Here is a 27157-nt window from a genome sequence, read left to right as displayed (position 1 = left end):
CTCTTTCACTCTTGCCTGGAATGGCATTGGCTCTCTCTATTGCTAGTTCCTGGGCACTCATCAACCATCTTAACCCACTTGGTCAATAGTTTCTCCATAATTGTTTTTATTTTAACCATTTTGAATGTACCATCTACTTTCTGCTAGGAACCTGACTGTATCTGAGGTATAATTTTAAAGCAATAGATGGTTCATAGAAGGGTAACTCTGTTTGTGATGCGAGAGGAGACCTAGGGCAGATGGAGATACATATAAAGCTACTGCTGTCCTAGAGAGCAGAGAGACAAGAAAAGGGGAGATAGAACACTCATTAACAGTTGTGTGTGTGTAGCACAACATAACATATATATATATATGCATATGTATGATATGTAATCTTAGAAACAACTACCATGTGAAGTAGAGCAAATGATCACTGAGTTTCATCCTTGCTAAGTGCATGGGAAAATCCACATTCTATATTTGCTTAGTTGCAGAAAGAATGAGGGAAGCAGAAACGTCAAGGGCCACATCCTCTATGTGTCAATTAAAGGGGTGCAGACTCAGAAGGTGTCCTTACCTACTTTATTTAGCCTGCTCTTCCCCACAAAGATGAGGGATACAGGTGACTTTGATGTCATGACAGCAACCAGAATGTAAAAGAGACTTTCAAGAAGACCTAGTGGAATATAGAAACAAAGACTTTAGTCTCTGAGCTTCCTTATGTATCAAGTGTCATAGAAAATGTTGAGACCAAGTGGTTCTGTCATTTCAACAACCCATAACGAGCAGAGGAATCTGTTTGCCTTTCACGCCACTGCAGATGAACAGGTATGAGAGTCTGCACTGAGGCATGAAAGTGCAGCTGCCTAGCACCTCTATCCCACACTTGCATCCAAATTTCAGGTGTGGGTAAGCGTCTCAGTTCTCTGCTATTTGATATGAATAGGGGCAATCCCAGAAGCAGCACCTTAGGGGCAATCCCAGAAGCAGCACCTGAGCTCATGGGCCCCAAAATTTCCAAGGAATCTCCAGGAGAACTAGGCTAAATGTGATTATTTTCTGACCCTCGACGTACCTTTTCCCTACTTACTTGCCAGTCTCTTCTAATGGACCTCAATCCCTGGAGTGGGCCCTAATGATCTCTGTCCATTATTTGGCCTAGAGTAGAATTCTTGCTTTTCTCAAGGAAAGAGACAAAAACAAAAGATGTAACCAAATGTAATTTATGTGAGTTTGTAAATTGATATCCAAAGATTGGAACTGCATACAGATGTGTCAAAAGTGTTAATTTCCCCAAGAAATATGGTAGCACCTAATTCCAGCGATACTTGCATACTTTACGGATGGCTTTGCTGTGTTCCTGGTAAAGCCAATGGCTTTCTGCCTTTGAACATGAAAGGAAAAAGATGTTGACAGGAATCCTTTAGGGAAACAGGAACTACATATTTGCTTATGCTAAGTTATGGCAAAGTTCAGTTTTATTCTGTAAATAAAGAGTTGTCTTCATAAATATCAGCTATATCCTTTAGAGTAAAGAAAGTCTTCTTTATAAAAAAAATCTAATTGAAACTCTTCAATAGGTAGGCAAGTGAGGTGGTTGATATAAAGATATATTTAAATGGAAAATTGGTATTCGAGTTCCAATAAGTAATCAATCATATTGTTCTTGGTAATAGCTTTTGTTGATTCATCTTTGCAAGGGATGTCGGGGGGTAGGGGGTATTGCTGAATGAAATAAATCAGGAAAGAATCCAAGCATTACATTTAACTGACTTAAGAGTAAAGGAAAAAACACATAAACACTGAATAGAATCCGCACAGTAACTTCATATTTTATGATTGCTCAGGCATTTTCATTATTTACATTTATGTTTATTTTCTCTTTATCCTCCTGTGGCAATAGATACGGAGATAATGTTTTAAATATTGTGATGTACCTTGATCTTTTCTGAAGAACCAAAGCTTTATGAAATCTTGATACATTTAAAGGAGGGGTATGAAGCTCAGGCATGTGAAATGTTGAATTTTGTCTCCCCATATGACAGATAACTATCATATAAATATGGTTTATTAGACCAAAAAAGCAGAACACATATTTTTAGATTTCATCTTGGCATTTCAAGGAAAGTATAGAACTTCAAGATAGTTTGCTTCCTGGATATTTTCTGGGGCTCTCTTTGGGCCTGCATTCCTGAAAGCTGTCAATGCTACACTCTGCGTACCCAGAGCTCGTGCCCTTGGGCTTGAGCACTTTGTGGTTAATATTTAAGAACAGCATGTGGAGCTAGATTGAAGGACAGTCACTTTCTTTATTCTTCACTAAAACCAATGTTGGTTAGTCCATCACCTTCTTAAACAGTAACTGCACTCATACCCTTCATCACATCCATCTCTCTGTCAAAACATGAGTGAAAATCAATTGTGGCATATCTAGAAATACTTCACTCATTTCCATTTTGCTTCTTATGTGCTGATGTACCTTACTCAATATTAATTTTCTTTAGAGTTCAACTGTGGAAACACTTGAATGGACCTTTGTGGTATAAAACTATCTATGTGACCTTGGACAAGTCACTGCACCTCTCTTGGCATCAGTTTCCTCATATCTAAAATAAGAACCCTTTCCTGGTTTATCTCTGAGAATTCTCCAGTTCCATAATTTCTCAATGATTAGCAAAACTCTATCCATAAAGCAATGGTAATGATTTATGTAAATTGACATTCTTTTTTATGAGGTTCACAAAGTTATTTTATCCTACTCGAGGGTTTTGTTGGAATTCTATTCTGGAATGTTTATTCATCAATACTCAGCAGATGTTATCAGGTTCTCTCCAGAAACTACCTTAATTCTACCACAGACTTGGAATATGTTTTGGGAACAATGACAAAAAAAGAAGTCATAGTTCTTACTCTCAAAGAGATTATTGAGTGGGGTCAGACAGTGGGGAGGTGCACAGATAGAGGGTGGAGGAAGATGCGGTCAAAGAAGAGAGGGTCCTGCAAACAGAGGAAGCAAAGGAAGTAAAACAGTGAAGGCATAATGGCTCCCTGCTTGTTTAGGAAAAGGCGAAGAGTTTGTTGTTTTGAAAAACAGCATTTTAGTGTCATCTTCACTAAATATTGATAATGTCTTCTTACGCATTAGCTGAAGAAGAAAAGATCAATTATAAACTAGGCCCCAAAATAATAAAGGATTTAAAATTTAAAATATATACAGAGCACTACAGTAATTTTCGAAGTGCTGCTCGGTTGGTGATATAATCAAAGGAATAATGCTATTATATAAAGTGATAAAAAGTAACTTTGTGATTTAATACTCACTCTGAACCTATATTGTAACGCTAATCTTGTCAGATGATTGACATTCATATACTTAATTTCTCTTCGAGAAATCAGGTTCATGTATTATTCTGTCTTGTTCATAAAACCTACTTATTTGGTTTGGGAATATTGTTATTTCCTTCTCCAACACCAGTGGCTGCCTATGTAATTGAAAGGAAATTGCAGTGAATCTTCCAACAAGGAGTAACTGCTTCCTTGAAATAATCACCTGCAGACATAATTCTGGCTTCTGTGCCAGAATATGCCCTGTCTCGATAGCAGGGAAGGCAGAAGGCAACTGGGGAATCTGATTATCTCCATCATAATGCCCCAACTTCTCTCCTTTCTCTCTCACTTTTAATTACTGCATTGTGGTGAGTTAAGAAAAGCCTATACTATTTTTTCTTCTCCACTACCAGAAAGAGAGAGAGAATAAGGATTTTTAAAAAACTTTTAATAAAATTTTAAATAGTTTAATGTGTGCCCCCAAACACATTGATTCTAACTATACTTCAAAAATACTTCAGAATCAAATCTGTAAGAAAAAATTCAGTTATTTATGTTCATTATATTACAAGTGATTTAAAAAGTGGTTATCTGTGCATCAAAAAATGCAAGTCTATAACAGCTTTGATTCAGTGAATTCCAGTTGCAGCGGAGGGGAGGAGCCCTCAGATATTTTTATATCATATTTGAAAAAAATGGTTGATTATTTGTTTTATTAATTTATGGAATGTATGGACTTTACCACAGTTTCAAAAGTCCACTTTAGTACCTATAAGTATTTTGAAATCAGTTGGTCAATTTTTGCCATCAAAAAATTGTAACTTTAAACTTGCAGAACAACTAGTTGCCCCTATTCCTAAAAGAGAGTTCTTAATTGCAGTTTCTGCATTTATTTGTCTAATAGCAAATAAATTTCACATTCATTTCTGGCTCCCTTTCAAAAGGGCAGGTTAATCTCAAGAGGAAATATACGAGTTTATCATTTTCTGCTAGGCTTTGGTTTCTATTTCTAAAATAGTGGCACAGTGTTGGTAAATGCTTTGTGAGAGCAAGGAATTGATAGTAAATTTTTGCAGAATGCTGCATTTACCAAAAGAAAAAAAAAGAAAACTAGGAAATTGACATCTACAAAAGCAAAGTACTTAAGTAGTAAATTACATTTACCAAGGATCACATTAGTAGTGTGCTTTATCTGATTACTCCAATCAAAAGGGGGCAAAGCCAGGATTTGTAGTGATACAGTAGTCCTGTAGATTTAAAATCATAAGGTCTGAGTTGAAATCCTAACTCTAGCATTTGCTATCTGTGTTGGGATCACTCCCCGACTTCATCAGAAGACCTGCTAACATCTAGACTTGTCTATTGTCACCACCATCTCCTTTGGGATACCACCCCAAGGTACCCAAGTTCACCTCCAGCCTCCAATTCCTTTCCTGTGGTGGGAAGAGAGGGGAGACCCAGCTTCATGTTGCCCAGTGACTATAGATTCCCAAAGAAATGACAGGGGAATTTAGAAACATTTCTGCCTTAAAACTCAAATGTCGTTGATAACTCTAAGCAAGAGAACCCGAAACCCAAAACATAATGATTTGGCCATTACTTTGGGAAATTTTTGGCTAAAAATCAAGAATGGCTTCCTTCTCCTTGGCAGGCATAAAGTTAATTAATAAATTCTCTTTATAAGGCAGCTGGTTAAAATTTCAGAACTCCACAACTCCAGGAGATAGACATTTGAAAGAATGTTTTTGATAACAAATTGCCTTTATTTTCTATGCAATAAAATATTAAAGAATATTCAGACACTAATTACACTAATTCCTCAGTCTTCTGATAATGAGGCAGTTCTCTCTTTGAACTCTTTCATGATCTAATGGAATCAAGAGACTCTCCTATATGTCTTAAAACTAACAGACAAAATTACCTGGCACAGCTTTTTCCACCTGAGTGACCTCACTCTCTTTTTAATACCCAAGATCTATTGACAGAGATGATGTCCCACTGTAATATTCCCTTTTATGTTTTGGCACTGAGCAGTGCAACCGGCAGAGCAATAACAAAGTAACAACCACATTCTCAGGACAGAGACAGAGTCTTACAAAGACTAAATGACATCTTACGCCTTTATTCTCTTTCCCTTGTTAGGAACTCTCTCATAAAAAAGCCACAGCCACACCCCCTAGGCCAGTTTAGCAAGTCCATTCATTCACAGATTGAAGTATTGTCACCTAGGAAGTGAACAGCTAATTTTTTTCAACTTCTGAAACAAGATTATGAAGAGTTTCCTGGAATGGCTAACTTTACCAATGGGGGCAGAGGAAGATTACTTTTTCGTTTTTTGAAGTTGGAAACGTAACAGTGAGAAAGAGACAAAATTATCTCTCAATAAATTAATCTACAAAAATACAAGGAAAATGCAAAGCTGGTTCCACAGGGAGTTTACATTCTGGGAGCCAAATAAAATACATACATAAAACTCTTAGCACAAAGTCAAGTGGGACAAGTGCAGTAGTGATATAAGGTACCACAGAGTTTTGTTTTAATATCTTTTGCTAACTTAAAAAAATAAATATGTAATTTTAAGTGCATATTACACTAATTTAATAAAAATCTCGTATTTTGCCTTTATGCTCAGCCTTAAACATGGAATATTTAAAGTTACTAATACTGTAAAATTGCTTCAGCTCTGATGAATGAAATGTCTGTGTACAGAATGATGAGCTGTTAGTTAATAGTACTCTTTGGGCCATGCTTGGGATATTGGCCTTTTCTCAGAGACTGTATGAGAATAGTCATTTATCTCCTTATGCTCAATGCTTTCAACTTGTCAAGTGACCATGTTTCATAAGATAAAACATAAAATTGTTCCATAATTAACAAAAGAAAAAAGAATTCTATCTGCTGAGAAAATAGAAAAGACGTGGAAGAAGACAGAATATTTGATCCAGACTTTTAAAATATTGGTAGAATTTGCTACATGTAGATGGATGAAAGGTCTGCCTAGAGAAGTGAAGGTTGTGAACAAAGATATGGAGGCAGAAGAAGGGTAGCGTGCACGCTGAACGCATTGTGTCTTTCCGTATGACTGACATGTCAATGTAAACTCCACAAAGGGAGAATTTTGATCTGGTTTGTTTGCTGATGTTACTTCAGTACCTGGAAAAGTGCCTGGCATATATCAGGTGCATGAAGAAGTGAATAAATGAAGTGTCAGATGCCCAGAATATGAATAATACTTGATAGATGCAGTACTAGCAGCTTCCTTGAAGCTAATGAAGTGGTTAGGCCTCCATAGACTAACAGAAACCAAGTTCAATTAAGCAAAAATGGAGTTTGAGTTTATCATGGAACTCAACATCAAGAAAGTGTTTGGATCTTGAGTAGACTGGAGATGGAAACAGGAACACTATTGGGATCCCAGGGAGTTTTCTGGCTCTGTCTTTTGTCACTTCTTCCTCCACATCTGTGTGGCTGCTTTATCTCAGCATCCTGGCCCACCTGGTCCTGAGTCCCCATGGTGAGGGAAGGTTGTCCCCACAGCTGCCAGAATCACATGTAGTGGCTCTCTTTGACCAGGTCAGCTGCGTAGATACCCTCTCCTGCTCCAGTCCTCTGTAGCAAGAGGGTAGGTTTACCACTAAGGATTAGGGAGAAGGACTATTGGGGGAATTGTTAAGAGCAGACACTCAGAAAAATTGGCACCTATAATATGCAATTAGAATTCATTAAAACATGTGGCCAGGGATGTTCTTATTTTGTATTTCTACATATCTAAACTGTACGTACTATTCATATGGAATATATTATTCTAAAAAGAAATCGCCTGTTAGTTCATGCAGTTCCCACTCCCTTTTCATCTCTAACATCTTGGTAATCCTTTACCAGTTGTTGATCACCAGTCTCCTCAGCGTCTTTCAACTTTGCCCTGACTCTACCAAATACTGGACACCATCATTTCCCAGACACTGAGTAACTTCAAATGAATGTGTTCATGCTACTCTGACTGGCTTTTGGGAAAGCACTGGATAGAGTTTTTGAGCTGGAGCAGGAAATTATCTTACTTAATTTCTTTCTTTTATAGATAAAAAGATGGATCCACAAGATGAACCCGATTAGTCCATAATTAAGGGCTAGTAAATGTTTTGGAAACATAGAAATCAAAATTACTTTTCTGTGAGTCTAGAACAGGAAAAAGTGGTGAACTTTTAGATACGTTGCAAAGAACAATGGATTACTCTTTGGGCTCTTGGGACCAACAGCCTTAGTTTTATTGCTTTGCAAGCTATGTGGCCTTGAATAAACCTCAATAAGGCTCAGAAAGCTTCAGTGTTCTCAATATAAATAGGAATAATTATAATTATAATAACATTAATAGTATCTATCTCACCATCCTGTAATAAGGAAGAGAAAGATTAAATATTGAAGGTTATGTTGATAAATGCTAAAACACATGCAATGATTGTAATAAGAAGTGTGTTAGGTGGCAAAAGAAAAATAATGAGGATGAAATATTTACTTCCAACAACTAATCTATACATAATTAATCATGATTTTATGTATGACTGAATGTTTAAGGCTGATTCTATTTTAGAATACAATATATAACATAAAAAGCTCTACTCTTAGTTCCGAGAGTTATAAATAGTTTAGCATGGATTTTCATTGTCTTAGAAAGACCTGATATTTATGGTTTTCATAATTCTATCTTTGGGTAATAGGCAATTGGACTCTGTCTCTCTATATATTTGCTTATTAAAATGGGTTATTATAATTAAGCTTTAGGTTGTGTCCACAAGATGGGAAAACATTGGAGTCAAATATGGTGAAACCATAGAAATTTAGAGTGGGTTGAAAGTCTTGTTTAATCTCTAATTACAGATGAAGATAGTAAGAAGGTAAATGTCCACAGAAGACTTTAGTGGCTTTTTTAAAAGGCATGTGTTCAACAGTGTTGAACTTGAAGTAAAACTCACATTTTGTGACTCTGAGCTGTTCACTATAATATGGAACCTACTCCTAAAACACAATATTAAAACAGAAAACTTTGAAGTCATACATCTGTAATAAAGGGCCACCTGATTGTCTCCTGGTGGAATAAAAAGACAAAGTTTTATTTATAAAATTTATCACTTTTATAGATAACTATGATTCATATTAGGAATAAAGTAACATTTTCAAACAAAAATAATGCTGAAGTTTTTCACATACTACTTGAAAATAGCTATATTTACTTTCAAACTTTTTCCTCTTTGAGTCATTAGGTTCATAATATATAGCAATTGGGAATGAAAGAGAAGCAAGGAGAAGCAGTAGTGGGAGACTACAGAGAAGAAAGGAAAAAAAGAGGCTGAGAGAAAAGAGGTTGAGGAAGAAATCATAAATCCGGATTGTGAGAAAGTGTTTAATATTTAGCCACTAGATGGCGATGTAATGTAAGGTGCCGTCTTGACTTTTTTTTTTTTTTTTTTTAAACAAGCTATTTGCTGATTTGTATTAGGTACCATAGAGTGAGGCGAGGATGAAGCCGAGAGGATACTGCAGAGGTCTCTGGTGCATGTGTGTATGTGTGCGTTTGTGTGTGTTTGTGTGTCTGTGTGTTCTGCCCCAGTGAGACTGCAGTCCTTGTAAATACTTTGTCACCTTTTGCAAGAAGAAATCTGAACAATTGCAACTGAAGGCACATTGTTATCTCGTCTTTGGGTGATGCTGTTCCTCACTGCAGATGGATAATTTTCCTTTTAATCAGGTAAGCCATCTAATGGTTTCATCTTGATTTTAAGTTTATTAATTCCAATCCTTCCTTTGGAAATAGAGTGCATGGAAATTCAGTTTGGGCAGAGCAGGAAGTCCATTTTTGTATGTATATTCAGACCAACTGTCCCCCTCCTCCCTCTCCTCCTCTTCTCCTCCCCTCCCCTTCCCCCTCCTCTCTCAACCTTCCATGAACTGAAATCAGGTTTGTTTTGCAGTTCAGCATTTTGATAGAAGATGGGATTCTTTGGCCTGAAATAGCTTGGCATCTGGCCAGTTCTTGCCTTTGCTTGCCTTTATCCTGTTCAAGGTCTCTTTTGATCCTATTGAAGCCCCCTCCTTCACTGGTGCTTTGGAAGTGGACTAGCTGGCTGTGGATAGAGGTCATATTGTTCTTAAGGACGGAGCAAAAATTAGATCTCAGTTTTAACTCCACAGGAAGAAAGAAGGCAGCGGGGCTGCTGCCGAAGCCTAGCATTGCAGGGGTATTCAGCTTCCTGAGGCTGAGGCTGGGCTTTTGAGAAGAAATGCCTCATGCGTTGGACAAGGAGGGGGCAATGATTTTCCCCCCAACTCCTATTGAGCCACACTAGAAAAGGAGCTTGAGGGAAGTGGTAAAGAGTCCCCTTTTTCCATGCAATGCCAAATAGGAAACATTGACTTACTTTTACTTAGACAGAGGTCACAATCAGCAATGATACTGCAGATACTGCTCCGTTCCTAGTGTGAACCGTCTTGCTTTTCAGAACAGCACAAGAATTATTTCTGGGTGGAGGTGAGGCTTGTCCAAACGTCTTTGCTATCATGGATTCCCTGACTCCTACCTGTTTGAGGTATGTGTTTAAAGACCCGACCCACTTGCTGCATTTACTTCTCATTTCTTTTTGTTCTCCTTGATTACTCACTGGCGATTGTTAACAAATCGGTCTGGAGTGGTGGGTAGGTGCCTTTCACCTGTCCAATGCAACAATTAAGTCAAGGCAGGGTACATCACTGTCAATATGTGCATGTGACTAAATATTTCTGAGTGCAGTAGCAAACTTGCAAATTGCCAAGTGCTGTTGCTATCACACCTATGAAATGTGGCTTCTTTTTCTATGGATTTGCAGGTTCACGTGGTATTTCCAATGCGCTAGTGTAGTAACAGAACATATTTCTCCAAAAAGCACTTTAAATCATCCCAAGAGGATGTGGCCAGACAGAAATAGGAAAATTCCATGCTGAGGTTGGTGATTCCTGCTTTAGTTTCTCCTGCCCAGAGAAGTGGGTAGCTTACCTTTCCTATTTGCTGCAATACCTGGCACGCCGGGGTGATGCAACCAGGAGCTTCCGCACGTTCCCAGCGCGTCTGACACTTTTCTTTCCCTCAGCTGTGCATTTCAGGAGAATAACTGTAGTGAAAAACTCCTTTAAAACTCTTTTATGATTGTTGCTTTTGTAATTGCTATGAAGCAATTACAAAATCTCATCTCTCTTCTAGGAGGAGTTGTGCAATTTAGGCCTTCCTTCACAAAGCTCCTGGAAGAGATTTTTAGCTGGCATCTATTTTAGGAACATAATGTGTAGACAGGAATGAATGGCCACAGAGATTTACGGGAAACCAATTTCTTGGAGAGGGTGAGGTAACATTGTAAACCACTAGAACAGAGCACAAGTGGCTGGTTATATTACATGAACCCAGCAATGGAATTAGTTTTCATTAAACTCACTATAACTAATTTGTGTGGCTTTTTTTTCCTCCTCCCTTCACATTGTTTGTCTGTTTTGTTTCAAATATCTATATAGGAGGCCAGGATACCCAGAGTGCTCATACTGGTAAAAATAACACATTGGATTTTGCTGCCAATACTAATAGACTTGATTTACATGCCCCCTCTTGCTGGGAAATGTGCTGTCTGGAGACTCATTTATTATGGTAATTTCTCTTTAAGACAAGGCAGGAGGGATTGTCCATCTATGGGTTGGGGCAAAGGGGGCACAATTGGAGGCCTAATTAATTATACAGTATTCAAGAAGGCACTGAGGATCTCAGTTAGGATTCTGCTGTACCAACCAGAGATACCAGGGGCAACCAGGCCCACTAGAGACCTAAGGTAAACTCTGTCATCACCAGCAGAGGAATCCAGTAAGAAACATTCTAGTTCCTTGTTTAGAGGGTACTATCAGGGAATCCAGAGATTCAGAGAGGGTAAACACAAGAGCACTTCATCTGGGAACTGCTGACGAAGAAGGGAAAATCTGGGGCTTGCTTGGTGTTACCTCTAGGATGTCATCAACCAGGCATTTCTCAAGGGTTTATGTTGGTGTGAGTCTGACAGTGACACACAAAAGCATCCCTCCAAAATTTAGCCTGGGGACCTTGAAAGGTATTGCTTTCTCCTTGGGCAGTTGGAGAGGCTGAACCTACTACTTTCTCCCTGTACTTGCCAAAGAGTACAAAGCCTACTCTCTTCCAGCTACCTCAGAATGGGGATGGTGGGAGAAACAGATCCCAGAGAAGGGTGGGGAGAGAATCAGCAATTGAAGGTCCTATATAGTCACGCTCAGGGTCATTGGGGCTGTGCTCTGTGAGGTTATCACTTCCCTTTGAAATTCTAATTAGTGAATGAAGCTTGCTCCCCAGCTCAATTTAGATTGCGTTAGTTTAGGGTAGGGTGGGGAGAAATTTATTCTCATTGCACTTGTGATCAGAAAAAGAAGTTACGACAAAATTCCCCAAGCTGCCCCAAAGTTTGCTTTTCCAACTTTTAAATTTTGTTCACATTCCTAGATTTCCATTTATTAATTGTTTTATTTATCAAAAATGTATAGCATTTACTCTGTGCCAGCCACTATCCTAAGCAGTACTTTGCAAATATGATCTCATTTAATCCTATGAGGTAGGTACTATTGTTAATTTTACAGGTGAGAAAACCAAGGCACAGTGAAGTTCAATTAACTTGCTGGGTTATGCAGTTAGTAAGTGGCAGAATCCAAGCAGTCTTGCCACACCGTGGCCGTGGCATCTGTGTTCTTGACATTTGTTCATCATCCATGTGATGCTACAGCTACAGCTTAGCCAGGAGAGTCAGGAATCGAGTTGGGTGCAGTCGTGCATGCGAGCTATAATTTATCTGCTTTCTGACATGTCAGAATTCCAGAAAGTTTGGTTTAGAATGATTACCCAAATCCACTCCATTTTTTTGTTTGTTTCTTTGTTGTTGTTTTGAGACAGAGTCTCACTCTGTCGCCCAGGCTGGAGTGCAGTGGCACGATCTTGGCTCACTGCAATTTCTGCCTCCCGGGTTGAAGTGATTCTCCTGCCTCAGCCTCCCGAGTAGCTGGGACTACAGGTCAGCACCACCACACCCGGCTAATTTTGGTATTTTGTACAGAGGGGGTTTCACTATGTTGGCCAGGCTAGTCTCAATCTCCTGACCTCAAGTGTTCTGCCTGCCTCAGCCTCCCAAAGTGCTGGGATTACAGGAGTGAGCCATCACACCCGGCTATTTGTTAAATAAATAAATAAATAAATAAATAAATAAATAAATAAATAAATAAAGTTCTCCAGTACAATAGAAGATAGAAGGGTCTATGTTCTAGGTGTGGAAATGTGGTAAATAAAACAAAATTCCTACCCACATGCAGCTTTCAGTCTGGTGACAGAGTTAGACAGTAGGCAAATCAATGTGCAAAGAAATGTCAGTAAATGTAAGTTCTTTGAAGAAAAATAATGCAAGAAAAAGAGATAGTGAGGATGAGAGGGGTATGCAAAGAGAAAATAATGAAAGAGGTGGAGAAAGTATTTTTTTAAGCAGAAATCTGAATGAGGCCAACAATGGAGTGAATCAAAGTTCCTAAAGGGTGAAGTGCCTCACAGGTATGAAGAGTGGCACAAACCTTGTGAGTGATCCTGAAAGTAGAAGAAATGAACAGAAATAGCACCATCGAGGTGTCCATCCAAATCTATGCAATCTCAGAGACTGGGCTTAGGGGTCTAATTGCCCCCGACTTTTATAAAAAACAAATCAAAGAGTTATGTCAAATAAATTTAAAACATTTAATATTAACAAGTTATTAGGTTTTAAAAAAACATAAATCAATCATTTTCACAAAAAAAGTTTTGACAGTTTGTAAAGTTCTCTGAAAAAGTGCTGCTGTTCCTAGAATGCAAAAAAATTGCCTCAAAAGTGTTGAAAAGGACTGGTCCAAAGGTAGTGAGTTATCTCAGTTGATTGTTCACAGTCAGTTACAGATCAAACTCCTTGTTCTACTCTTTCCCCTCTTCTCACTATTGCTCTTGACTAGTCTAAAAACTATTTTAAAAATTGAAAAATGTTGAAAAGGTACTATTTGATGAAAAAAAATTGTTTGACTGAGATCATTGGTTAGAATGATACAGTCACCCAGTCAGTTTTTCTTCCTCCAGAAATGATAAACTGACCAGGTGCAGGCAAGAAAGAGACACTAGGATGAAAAGCAGTGTTTACACCCCTATAGTGGCCAGGACACAGGAGCTGCTCAGAGGGATTTGAACAACTCTTTTTTATTTCTTGCAAATGAATGAGTAGGAATGTGATTTCAAAATAATTTTATAAACATCAACTTTCATTTTCATCTATGTTAAAACTTTTGTTGTTATATTTTTATTCCTTCAAAATTCACATTTCAGTGGTTATCTTTTTATATTTTTTTCACTATTTGCTTCTCCTTATTCTCAGTTACCTATGGACACTGTAGTTCTTTTCTAGAAAATGTGAATTTGCTTCTCTCCTAACTTAGAATCAGCCTGTTGTTTTAGCTTTTCTCTGTAAATAGTCAAAAATTTTTGCTTCTCATATTGCCTGTTTCTCCTTTGGTGTTCTACCTACAAACTTTGATTTAATTTTGATGAAGAATCTACTCTAATTTTTTTCTTTTGTCACTTGTGCTTTTAGTCTCATGTATAAGAAACCATTGCCTAACTGGAGGTCATAAAAATTTACTCCTATTATTTTTCAACTAGTTGTATAATTTTAGCTCTTACATTTAGATCTAGGGTTCATTCTGAGTCAACTTTTTGTGTATAATGTGAGGTAGGGGTTCAGCATTACTCTTTTGTTTTTGCATATCTAGTTGTCCCAGTACCATTTGTTTAAAAGACAATTCGTTCCCCAGTGAATTGTCTTATTAACATTGTTGTCCATGCGTTTATGATTTTAGCATCAATTATTTCTTACACTGGGTGCTAGGGATACATCTTTTAAGAAAAGGTCAGTGAGATACTTTATTCTTGAGAATTCATATAACTTTAAAGAATCAGAAAACTGGTCTATATACCCTTAACTATTAAACACATTTTTGATCTAACTTCAGGACAAAATGTTTCTTCTTATTATTGGAAACATATTCATTTGTGACTACACTGAAAATCTAAGGAGATAATGATACACAGCTCAGTAATGAGCAAACATTTCCAAGGAAAGGTTACTATTTATTTCAAAGAAACATATTTACTGTATCGCACATGCTTCCCCAAAGTTATACAAATATTATCCTTGTTCTTTGTAATGTATGTTGCTAGTGTGCTTTTGTTTCACAGATACCACTGGGGAAACTACTGAACTTGAGATAGAGGTGTGCCATTCAAATAGGGTTGGTTTTTGTATTAGTCAACTTAGGCTACCATGACAAAGTATCACAGACTGGGTGGCTTAAATAACAATATTTATCATCATTCTGGAGGCTCAAAGTCCAAGAACAAGGTGTTGGGAAGTTTGGGGTCTTCTAAAGCCCATCTCCTTGGCATGCTGATGACTGGCTCTTCCTCTGTGCATGTACATTCCTGGTGTCTCTTTTGTGTCTAAATTTCATCTTCTTTTAAGGACACCAGTCAGATTGGTTTGTGGTTCACCCTAAAGGCCTCATTTCACTGAACCACCTCTTCAAAGGCTCTAACTCCTAACACAGTCACATTCTGAGGTACAGGAGTTTGGGACTCCAACATATGGATTTGGGGAGGATACAATTCAGCCCCTAACAGTTGTCTTTGGCAATACTTATAACTACTAAAATCATAAGCAAAGAAGGTTAAATTGATATGTTTTTTGTTGTTGATGAAACTGTTGTGGTTATTTTATAAATGATGGATTTTCATTATTCATACCCTCCTCCTACTGGATAATAACGAGTTATCTGTGTATGTGTTAAGATTCTAATAAAAGCAATTAATTGGGTTTGTAATTACAGGCATGATGACTAACAAAGTGGGGGCAGAAGTATAATGATGGTGACATTGATTCCACTGCTGGGCCTATAATGTCACATTTACATTCATGATCTGTGATAATAATTAAGATGCTCACTTATTTCAATAAAGAAAGTGACAGAAAAGGATATAAAATTAGGAATTTATGGGGAATTGGTAAAAAAAAAATTAAAGCATTACAATAAGTAACTAAAACTGACTCAGGTTAATTTAAGTATAAAAGCAATGTCTTCAAAAGATATTACAGTTCACAGAGTTAAGGGGTAGTTACAATCTAGACTGAAAAATGCCAGGAGCAGAGAAAACTGTAAGAGCAGATAGCCCAGTTGGTGGACTTTTTGGTGGTTTCTGTAAAGTGCTGTAATCTAGAATGAATCAGTCAACTGCTCTCAGGCTCTTTTTGTTTTTTCCCTGACATTCATGTTCAACACCAAAATTCCAGGAAGTAAACATCCGGTTGGTCAAGTTCCGGTCATGAATCTGATCCTTTTAGTTCAGAGTCAACTTAACTAACAGTTCCTTGACTGACATTTCTACCAGACTATCCCTATGTAGGAAAACTAATTCAACCCAAACAAAATTGAAGAGATTAACAACAGTTTACATAGGCCAGATACAGTGACTCAAACCTGTAATTCCAGCACTTTGGAAGGCCGAGGTGGGCGGATCACCTGAGGTCAGGAGTTTGGGACCAGCCTGGCCAACATGGTGAAACCCCATCTCTACTAAAAATACAAAAAAATTAGCCAGGCATGGTGGTGTGCACCTGTAGTCCCAGCTACTCAGGAGGCTGAGCCAGGAGAATCACTTGAACCCAGGAGGCAGATGTTGCAGTGAGCCGAGATCATGCCACTGCACTCCGACCTGGCGCCTGGATGACAGAGCAAGACTCTCTCTCAAAAAGGAAAAGAAAAAAGAAAATAGCCTATATACACAATGTTGGAAGGTTGAAAGAATGGTTAAATAAATCATAGTCTATGCAAATGATGAAATATTATAGTGCCTTTAAACATAATATTTCAAGGAATATTTAATTCTATGTAAAATTGCCCAGGATATAACGATGTATTGAAAGTACCATACAAACATATATATCTAAAATGGCCCCAATTACGGAAAAAAACAAACAGGTTTTGCCTAGGGAAAGCCCTGCAGATAATATAACAGTTATCTCTGGCTTATAGAATTAGGATTTCTGTTTTCTTCTTTATAAAGTTTTTGTTTTAAAAAATAGAATATTACATCTTATTTTTTCTTATAACAAAAGTAATACATAAAGGAAAAGGAACATAAAGTACATAAAAAAGGAACATAAAGTGCATAAAACAAAAAAAATTTTTAATAGAATGTTACATCTTATTTTTCTTATGACAAAAGTAATACATAAAGCAAAAGTAATGCATGAAGGAAAAAGGAAAATATAAATTAATAAAGATGATGAAATAACTCAGAATTTTACAAAACAAAATTATTATTGTTAATAATTTATTTTTTCTAATGCGTTGGTATTGTTTCTTTGGCATTGTTTCTTACCAAACAATTTGGTATTGTTTTGGTATGTTTTCTTAAAAAAAGTCCAAAATAAACATATTTTGCCTTAAAAACTAGAATAAAAGTTAGTGTACATTAGTTTTCAAATAGAATTTAGTAAATCTATTTCATGCAAAGATACTCATTGTATCTTAAATCAAAATAGTAAATGTAATTTAAATTACCAATGAAACAATTGAATGTTTGAATATTTTATCTTTTGGAATATTAATAAAATTAGGCCACAAACCTTGTATAATAAAAGTACAGTATTTTGAAAATTTTGTAACAATGGAAAAGCTTTGAGAATCAGTCTAATATAAAGTTAGACTTGAAATAGCAAATTGGTGGTGTTCTGAAAATCATGTTACTTGGTAACCTAAGTTTTCTCTTCAGAACTCAGCATAAATTTTGAGAAATTTATCTTATATTTATAAAACATCTACTGTTTGCAATGGGTTGTTTTAGCAAAACTTGACCTCAAATTGAACATTTGAGAATATTGAAGAATAAATAAGAAGCATCTGTAAATACTGACATAGTATGTCCTTAAATTTTTAAACTACTTAGAACCAAATTCACCAAGTTGGCAAAATGAAGTTACTAGATTATCAAACGGAATAGCAAGTGAAAATGAGCCAGAGGTGGCAGAATGGAGTAAGAAGGGTAATTATTAGGGAATGCTGCATTTGGAGATGTGAAATTATTTGTGTTGAGGATGTGAGGAAAGAAATCCGTGTGAAGAGAAACAGATTATTAATGATGTAACTTAGTAACATCAGATCAGGGGTCCCCAAACCCTGGGCCATGGACCAGTACTGGTCCCTGGCCTGTTAGGAACTGGGTCGCACAGCAGGAGGTGAGCAGTAGGCCAGGGAGCATTACAGCCTGAGCTCTGCCTCCTGTCAGATCAGCAGAGGCATTAGATTCTCATAGGAGCACAACCCTCTTGTGAACTGTGCATGCACGGGATGTAGGTTGTGTGCTCCTTATGAGATTCTAATGCCAGCCCCCACTCCCCACAATGTCCGTGGAACAATTGGCTTCCACAAAACTGGTCCCTGGTGCCAAAAAGGTGGGGGACTCCTTATCTAGATTATTGTAAAGCAAATATTCATAATTTTAAGATTAAAGAAAAAAATCCAATAAAGATGAGAAACCAGATCTCAGAGTTTCCAATTACATATTCATAGAGGAAAGAAAGCTAAGAGAATTCTGTCACGTACATATTTCAATCTAAGAAATTCAGTGGATTTGAAAATCCTGGAAAGAGTTACTTTGAGACTTCACAAATGCTACCAGGCAGCAGTTTTGATATTACCCTGGAATGTGATATGCCACTTAAAAAGGCCAGTAGTATTTTGGGCTATGTATGTCAGTGTGTTGGGACAAAACCAAGGAGAAGGTAGACTGGTGTCAGGTCTAGAATACCATCATTTCAGTGCCACCTGGGCCTTCCCGTTTCAGGTTTCAGGTGATTTCAGGAGTCTGTTAGGTTGCACAATAATATTTAAGGCCTTTAAAGGGTCAATGAACTTGTACAAATGAAGGCAAGAATGCCTTTGGAACACATTCCAAAAAGGAAGTTTGAGCATACTTAAGAAGAATCTAGCCACTGCACTCCTGCCTGGGCAACAGAGTGAGACACTGTCTCAAAAAAGAAAAAAAAAAAAAAAAAAAAAGAGTTAAATAGAAATCAGTAAGCAAAGGAAAAGAAAATAGGAGTGTGATTTTTCTCCGTGAAATCTCTGTGGAATAGCAAAAAGTACAATCTTGACTATATCTTCTCTGGGACCAAACTTTATCTTACTCTTCCTGACTTTCTCTTTTTTTTCGATCAAACATTTGTTTTACTCTATTTTTGCATATTCTGCTGATTTCATTCAGTAACTATAAAAAAAATTTTTCACAGTCATGTTCTCAGAATGTTCATAGTCTTTGATGCACATAGAATATAATCCAAAAAATCAAAAAATTCTTTTTTTTTTTTTTGAGACAGAGTCTCACTCTGCTGCCCAGGCTGGAGTGCAATGGTACGATCTCAGCTCACTGCAATCTCCGCCTCCTGGGTTCAAGCGATTCTCCTGCCTCAGCCTCCTGAGTAGCTGGGATTACAGGCACACACCACCACACCCAGCTAATTTTTGTATTTTTGGTAGAGACGGGGTTTCACCATGTTGGCCAGGCTGGTCTTGAATTCCTGATCTTGTGATCCGCCTGCCTTGGCCTCCCAAAGTGCTGGGATCACAGGCGTGAACCTCCGCGCCTAGCCAAAAAATTCTTAATGTGATTTTAGCAGTTATGTTCAAAATGTGGTCCACAGATGCTCTTGCATTCCCTTGAGACTTTTTAAATGATTCATCAGTTCCAAACTATTTTCATAATGATACAAAAACATTATTTGCCTTTTTCACTGTGTTGACATTTGGAAGAACAATGAAACCCCTAGCCTTAAGTGACAACAAACTGTACTGCCATTGGATTCTTCACTGTAATTCATTCCCAGTAAAAATAAGTAAATAAACGAATAAAATTAAAGCCAGTTGCACTAAAGGAATGCCTTTGACGAAACATTAAAAATTAATTTTATTTAATCGATACCATTAAGTACACATATTTTTAAAATTCAGTACACATGAAGAAATGGAAAGTATACATGCAGAACATCTGCTGTATATCAACTATGATGCTGGCTGTCTCAAGGTAAAGCACTTGTGTAGTTGTTTGAGTTGCAAGCTAAACTAGCTGTACTTCCGTAGAATACTGTTTTTACTTGATAAAATGACTAAGAGACAAATTGTGATTATTCAAACAGATATTGAAAGGACAAATTTTTGAAAATAAATGGAGACTGTCATTTAAAAAATGCATTTGACAATATTTGTTGTCAGTGACAAAATTTGGCCTTTCAAGATAAAATTATTATTTTGAAAAAGATGTCTGCCGTGCGCGGTGGCTCACGCCTGTAATCCCAGCACTTTGGGAGGCCGAGGCGGGCGGATCACGAAGTCAGGAGATTGAGACCATCCTGGCTAACACAGTGAAACCCCGTCTCTACTAAACATACAAAAAATTAGCCGGGTATAGTAGCAGTCACCTGTAGTCCCAGCTACTCGGGAGGCTGAGGCAGGAGAATGGCGTGAACCCAGGAGGTGGAGCTTGCAGTGAGCAGAGATCGCGCCACTGCGCTCCAGCCTGGGAGACAGCAAGACTCTGTCTCAAAAAAAAAGAAAGAAAGAAAGAAAGAAAGAAAAGATGTATCTGCCACCATTAGCTCAACAGTTTCTCAAAACTTAAAGGGTTTCTGATGTGGTTAGTGGTAATATTAACAGATGAATAATGAAATCTTCCAATATTTTGAGGACCTGCATAACTTAGCCAAGTACTCATCTCATGAGATCTTTTTCTTTTAGAAATATGGTTATTTTCACTTGAAATTTATTTTGTTGACATGTGATTTATGATTACAATTTATAAATTTATTAATTGATGTGCTTGTGATTTTTCTACTTTCTAATATGGTAAATGGCAATACATTGAACTCATTTTAAAAAAGAATTTTTTGTTTCCTCAATAATATTAACAATCAAAAGGAGTCCTGAGATAAAAAAACGATGACGAGGATGAATTTGACAATTCATCAGATTCTGGGACACTGAATCTGATGAATTGTCAGATTATCTGATAAATTATTCAGATTATGTGTGTTGCACTCTATTAGTTGAGATTATTATAATACAGATAATTGAGTCCCCTAGAATTATGCATGATAGAGAAAATATTTGTCACATTACACAAGTTAGTACATTTTTCATTACCATAATACGAGCTGCACATATCAGTTTAGTTCAGTAAGTTCTGTGAAAAGTGAGTAAAAATTGTTGCAAAGCAAATCAGAGGATTATAAAATATAAATGTTCTAATACTCTTGTTAGGACTTTCATCTTTCCTCACCTAAACCAATGTAAGAAGTTTCTATTGATCTTTTTCTAAATGTTCAATCACTCCCTTCCCCCAATTAGAACCTGATCTCCATACTACCACCAGTGACCTTTCAAACATGTGGGCCAAATCTCTACTTTTTAAGACTGTAAGTTATATCCTGCAGTAAAAGCTATTCAGTTATTCAGCATGGCTGTCTTCCATGAACTGTCCAGGTTTATTTCTTACCCCATGGTCGATCTACCTTACCATTAGTCCTTCAGGAAGAACTAATTGCATTTCTGTGAAGACCTAAAGCTGTTTCTGTCTCTAGGCCTTTGCTACTGCTTCTTTTTTTGGTGAATAGCCACGACCTCTTCTTCCCCAAGTATAATTAATTTCCTTTTGTGTTGTGCCTAGGTCCCATATAGACAGACTTCTATCATCTCTCCCACTGCACTTTATTGTGTTTATGCCCCTGTCTTCCTCAGCTATACTGTACCTTCTTTGCAATATGGTGCAGCGTATTGTCTGATATGACTAAGTCTCATTACCACTGCTTACGTCAATTTTTGGCGTCTAGGTTCTCAATAGAAATTGTTAAATGAAAATGAAACAAAACAAAAACATTTTTAGGGTTAACCTTTAATGTTAATACCTGACAGTTTTAAATTTTATGGGATGCTTTTGCAAATACTATTTTTGTAAAAATATACTTGAAGCATATAATAATTTAAATAATTCTTTTATTTCTTATGCAAATCCCAAACTCCTATTCTAAACTCATATATTCTAGGAGTATTGAACTACTTATATATACTATGATTAAGCACTGCTTTTCAAAGTAATTCTGAACGCAATTTTTCTTCAAATTATTACCTTTAGCCATTTTTACTTATTCAATGTCTGATAAATTTGATTACTTCTCCTTTTATCATTTTGAGGTATTCTTTTTTGTTGTTGTTTTAGATGGAGTTTCACTCTTGTTGCCCAGGCTGATGGAGTGCAATGAAGCGATCTCGGCTCACTGCAACCTCCACCTCCTGGGTTCAAGCAATTCTCCTGTCTCAGCCCCCCAGGTAGCTGGGACTACAAGCATGTGCCACCATGCTGGCTAATTTTTTGTATTTTTAGTAGAGATGGGGTTTCATCATGTTGATCAGACTAGTCTCGAACTCCTGACCTCAGGTGATCAACCTGCTTCAGCCTTCCAAAGTTATAGGCATGAGCCACCGAGCCTAGCTCATTTTGAGGCATTCTTTGGTCTTTACTTGAGTCTAATTATTAGAAAATTATTCAAGTACTATATTTTATAGTTATGGAATGCATTAATGATATTATAGAAAACAGAATATTTAGAAAAGCATAAAGAAGAAAATAGTATTTGTGCTCTCATAATCTATGTGATTTTTCCCACAATAATGAAATATTGCTTCTAATATGTTAATATTTTGCTCAAAACCATTTCTCTTCTTGTTTGAATAATGGGATTCCTATGGCGTTTTCAATTTTGTAGCACGTATTACATCCGAAACATTTTTTAATGCCATCAGAATAATTCAAAAGTATAATTTTAATGGCTTCATAATATTTCCTTGTAGAGTTTGACATTTATTTAATTACTCTGATAATCATGGAAATTTTGTTTCATTTTAGTTGGATCATTACTTTTGAAGTAAATTTAAATAACACATTAAAAATACCAAGCATTTTACATTTTTATTAATAGCCAAAAGATCATCTGTTGTATAAACAGAGCCCAAAACTTAGGGTTTTCGCGATTAAGGAAAACAGAAGGCCAACATAGTCCATGTAGTACACACAAGATAGAGTCAACTAACACTTAAATCTGAAGGAAACAATTCCAGTGCATGATTTCTTGCATTGGGCTTGTTCTCTTTCTTTTTCATTCTCCTTTCTGGTCCTCAGTGGGAGTAGAAATCACACAAAGAGCTTGGCTCACTACTTTCATTCACTCTCTCCTTCTCTCATCATTTGTTCAAAATGAACCCATTTGGACTAGTTCTTTAATATTCTCAGATGTTTTCCTGCTTTCAGAAACAGGGACAAAATAATTTATATATTAACATTGAACAACTCTCTGAAAACCATTGCATTGTTTAATAATTTCTGATTTTTCTACCACTTTCCAGCAGAAAACAACTTTCTTCTCAGAGTTCTTGATACAAACTTTTTAAGAAATTTAAAATATACATTAAAATCTGTCTTTGATGAGCATACTAAGTAATATGATAGCTGGAAGGAAGGTAAGGGAGTGGTAACAGTTTTAAAGTTCTAGTTCATTTTTCAAATATGAATAGTTACAGGTTTTTTATTATCTAAGAAAGAGAATTATTAATATCCTCCATGAGATCCAAGGATCACATTATATCTCAAACCAAGGTAACATTAGAGTGTGAAAAACAATTTTAATTATTATTTTATCAATTTTAAAAATTTTGTATATTTGTAGGGTACAAGTGCAATTTTGCTCCATTGATATATTGCATTTTGGTGAAGTTAGGGCCTTCAGTGCATCCATCACTGGAGCAATGTGCGTTACATCTGCCAAGCAACCTCCTATCATCCACCCGCCTTGCACCTACTACCCTTCCAAGTCTCCATTGTGTTTTATCTTAAAGTGTAGTAATTCTTACCCTCTAGCAATAACCTTGGTGTATGCATCTAATTCTCAGACGATAATCTACAATTTCAAAACTTTAAAAGTAGCTGTTTAAAATTATAGCAAACCTATTATTTTATTTTATATTTATGATTTTATATATATATATATATATATCGGTTGCTCAAGCTAAAAGATGAATGAGAGGAAACATTTGAATCAATAGGATTCTTTTAGCTATTATGGTAGTATTCATATTTATTGGGCCTTAGAGTAAAACAGTCAGGAAGTTGGTCAGAAAAGAAATAATTGTCTCATTCTTTTTTCATTTACGAGTCATTCATTTAACAAATATGTATTGAGAACCTAGTATATTTAATACTAGGTGCCAAGATATCTACTCTTAAGTACTTAGATTCTAAATTTTAAAAAAAGCCAAGTACTACTGTTTTAACCACACCACTTCTGACATCACATGTGTGGGTTGTTTTGTTTTTGTTTCCCTCACCAATCAATTGTCTGACAGCCAGGTGAGTGTCCTACAATTCAGTTCAAGAATAACTTGGCATTATCTTCAGATACCATAAGTCAATGGCTCAGTCTCACAAAACTGCCCCACTTCAAACATCAGTTGCAAGACCCAGGCCTCTGGAACTTCTGACTGACCAGCTCTAAATCCTCCAGTTCAATAATGTGCTACAACAGCTCACAGAATTTAAGAGTTTACTATTTCCAGTTTATTATAAAGGAACAGCCTGGAAGAGACACACAGCAGAAAGTATAGGGTAGGACAAGCTATCCAAACCCCATAATTTAGAGTTTTTATGGAGATCTCATTATGTAGGCATAATTGATTGAATCATTGGCCATTGGTGATTATCTTCATCTTCAGCCCCTAGCCCTTCCCTTGCAGATGGGGGTCTTTCTAGTGACTAGCCTCAATCCTGAAGCCATGTAGGGGCCCTCAGCTACTTGTCATCTAATTAGCATAAAAAAGACACTCCAGAGATTCCAAAGATTATAGAAGCTCTTATGTCAGAAACTGGAACTAAGGCCAAATATAAGAAAGATGCTGCTATCACCCATATCAATCAGGAAATAGCAAGGGTTGTAGGAGCTCTGTGCCAGGCAGCAAGGACTAAGACCAAATACAGGCACACCTCAGAGATATTACAGGTTTCGTTCTAGACCACCACAAAAAAGCCAATATTGCAATAAAGTGAGTCACACAAGGTTTTTGATTTCCCAGAGCATATAAAAGTTATGTTTACACCATACTATAGTCTATTAGGTATGTGATAGTATTATGTTGAAAAAAAAGTACATACCTTAATTTATAAATACTTTATTGCTAAAAAATGCTAACAATCATCTGAGCCTTCAGCAAGTCATATAATCTTTTTGCTGGTGGAGAGTCTTGCCTTAATGTTGTTGGATGCTGACTGATCAGGGTGGTAGTTGCTGAAGGTTGAGATGACTGTGACAGTTTTTTACAATAAAACAACAATGAATTTTGCCACACTGATTGATCTTCCTTTCACAAAAGACTTCTCTGTATCATGTGATGCTGTTTGGTAGAATTTTACCCACAGTAGAACTTGTTTCAAAATTGGACTCAATGCTTCAAACCCTACCACTGCTTTATCATATAAATTTATGTAATATTCTAAATCCTTTTTTGTCATTTCAACAATGTCCTCAGCATCTTCACCAGGAGTAGATTCTATTTCAAGAAATCACTTTCTTTGCTCATCTGTAAGAAGCAACTCTTCCTCTGTTAAAGTTTTATCAGGACATTGCAGCAGTTCAGTCACATCTTCAGGCTGCATTCTAATTCTAGTTCTCTTGCTATTTCTGCCACATTTACAGTTACTTCTTCCACTGAATCTTGTACCCCTCAAAGTCATCCATGAAAGTTGGAATCAATTTCTTCCAAACTCCTGTTCATGTTGATATTTTTACCTCCTCCCATGAATCACAAATGTTCTTAATGGGATCTAGAATGGTGAATTTTATCCAGATGGTTTTCAATTTACTTTGCTCAGATACATCAGAGGAATCACTGTCTATAGCAGCTATAGTCTTATAAAATGTATTTCTTAAATAATAAGACTTGAAAACAAAAATTATTCTTTAATCCATGGGCTGCAGAGTGGATGTTGTGTTATCAGGCATGAAAATATCATTAATCTCCTTGTACATCTCTATCAGAGCTCTTTGGAACATTGTCAGTCAGCAGTAATATTTTGAAAGGAACCTTTTTTTTTTTTTTTCTTTTTCTTTTTTTTTTTTTTAGCAATGGGTCTCAATAGTGGGCTTAAAACATTCAGTACAGCATGCTGTAAACAGATGTGCTGCCATTCAGGCTTTGCTGTTCCCCTTATAGAGCACAGAGTAGATTTAGCATACTTCTTAAGGGCCCTAGGATTTTTTGACTAGTAAATGAAAATTAGCTTCAACTTAAAGTCACTGGTGACATTAGCTCCTAAGAAGAGACTGATCTTATACTATGAAGCTTTGAAGCCAAGCATTGACTTCTCCTCTCTAACTATGAAAGTCCTAGATGGCATCTTCTTTTAATATAAGGCTGTTTCATCTACATTGAAAATCTATTGTTTAGTGTAGTCACCTTCATCAAAGATTGTATTAGTCTGTTCTCATGCTACTAATAAAGACATACCCGAGACTGGCTAATTTACAAAGGAAAGCAGTTACAGTTCCACATGGCTAGGGAGGCCTCAAACAATCATGGTGGAAGATGAAGGAGGAGCAAAGAAATGTTTTACATGGTGGCAGGCAGACAGTTTGTGAAGAGGGACTCCCCTTTATAAAACCATCAGATCTCCTGAGACTCATTCACTACCACAAGATCAGCATGACAGGGACCTGCCCCCATGATTCAATTACCTCCCGCTGGGTTCCTCTCATGACATGTGGGAATTATGGGAGCTACAATTCAAGATGATATTTGGGTGGGGACACAGCCAAACCATATCAATGATCTTAGCTAGATCTTCTGGATAACTTGCTGCAGCTTCTACATCAGTACCTACTGCTTAACCTTGCACTTTTATTTTATGGAGGCGGCTCCTTTCCTTAAATCTCACAAACCAAACTCTGCTAAGTTCAAACTTTTCTTCTGTATCTTTCTTACCTCTCTCAGCCTTCATAGAGTTGAAGGGAGTTAGAACCTTGCTCTGAATTAGGCTTTGGCTCAAGGGAATATTATGGCTGGTTTGATCTTTTGGTCGGAATTTCTCCATATCAGCAATAAAGCCATTTTACTTTCTCATCATTTTTTGTGTTCACCAGAGTAGCATTTTTAATTTCCTCCAAGAATATTTAAGAATATTTATTTTTCATACACAACTTGGCTGTTTGGTTCATGAGGTCTAGCATTTGGCCCATCTAGGTTTTCAACATGTCTTCCTCACAAAGCTTAATTATTTCTAGCTTTTGATTTAAAGTGAGAAACACGCAATTCTTCCTTTGACTTGAACATTTAAAGGCAATTGTAGGGATTAAAAAAATTTTTTTTATTTGTATGGCTACATAGTAGGTGTATACATTTATGGGTTACATGAGATGTTTTGATACAGGCATATCATATGGAATAATCACATGAGAGTAAATGGGGTATGTGTCCCCTCAAGCATTTATCATTACTTTGTGTTACAAACATTCCAGTTATACTCTTTCGGTTATTTTTCAATATACTATAAATTATTGTTGACTGTGATAACTTTTGTGTTACTAGATCTTATTCTATTTAACTACATTTCTAGATCTTACTCTATCTA

At 36.7% G+C, this 27157-nt stretch overlaps 1 protein-coding gene across 6 annotated transcripts in view; it reads left to right on the top strand.

Moving 5' to 3' along the window:
• Positions 1-8578: 8578 nt before the first annotated feature.
• Positions 8579-27157, top strand: part of LOC101002868 (sodium channel protein type 1 subunit alpha) — a 142042-nt gene continuing 123463 nt past the window's right edge. For 4 of the 6 annotated variants that reach the window (XM_009182363.4, XM_031651320.1, XM_009182366.4 and 1 more), the window contains exons 1-2: positions 8579-9052; positions 9804-9890. The gene's annotated coding sequence lies outside the window, so the exon portion shown is untranslated. The remainder of the gene's footprint in view (positions 9053-9803; positions 9891-27157) is intronic. The other 2 variants (XM_017946605.3, XM_017946603.3) reach the window with 1 other exon arrangement.

The sequence above is a fragment of the Papio anubis genome, chromosome 10, assembly GCF_008728515.1.
Source record: "Papio anubis isolate 15944 chromosome 10, Panubis1.0, whole genome shotgun sequence".
Taxonomy (NCBI): Eukaryota; Metazoa; Chordata; class Mammalia; order Primates; family Cercopithecidae; genus Papio; species Papio anubis.
Note: the sequence above shows the minus strand (reverse complement) of the source record. Positions and strands in the feature narration are given on the sequence as shown.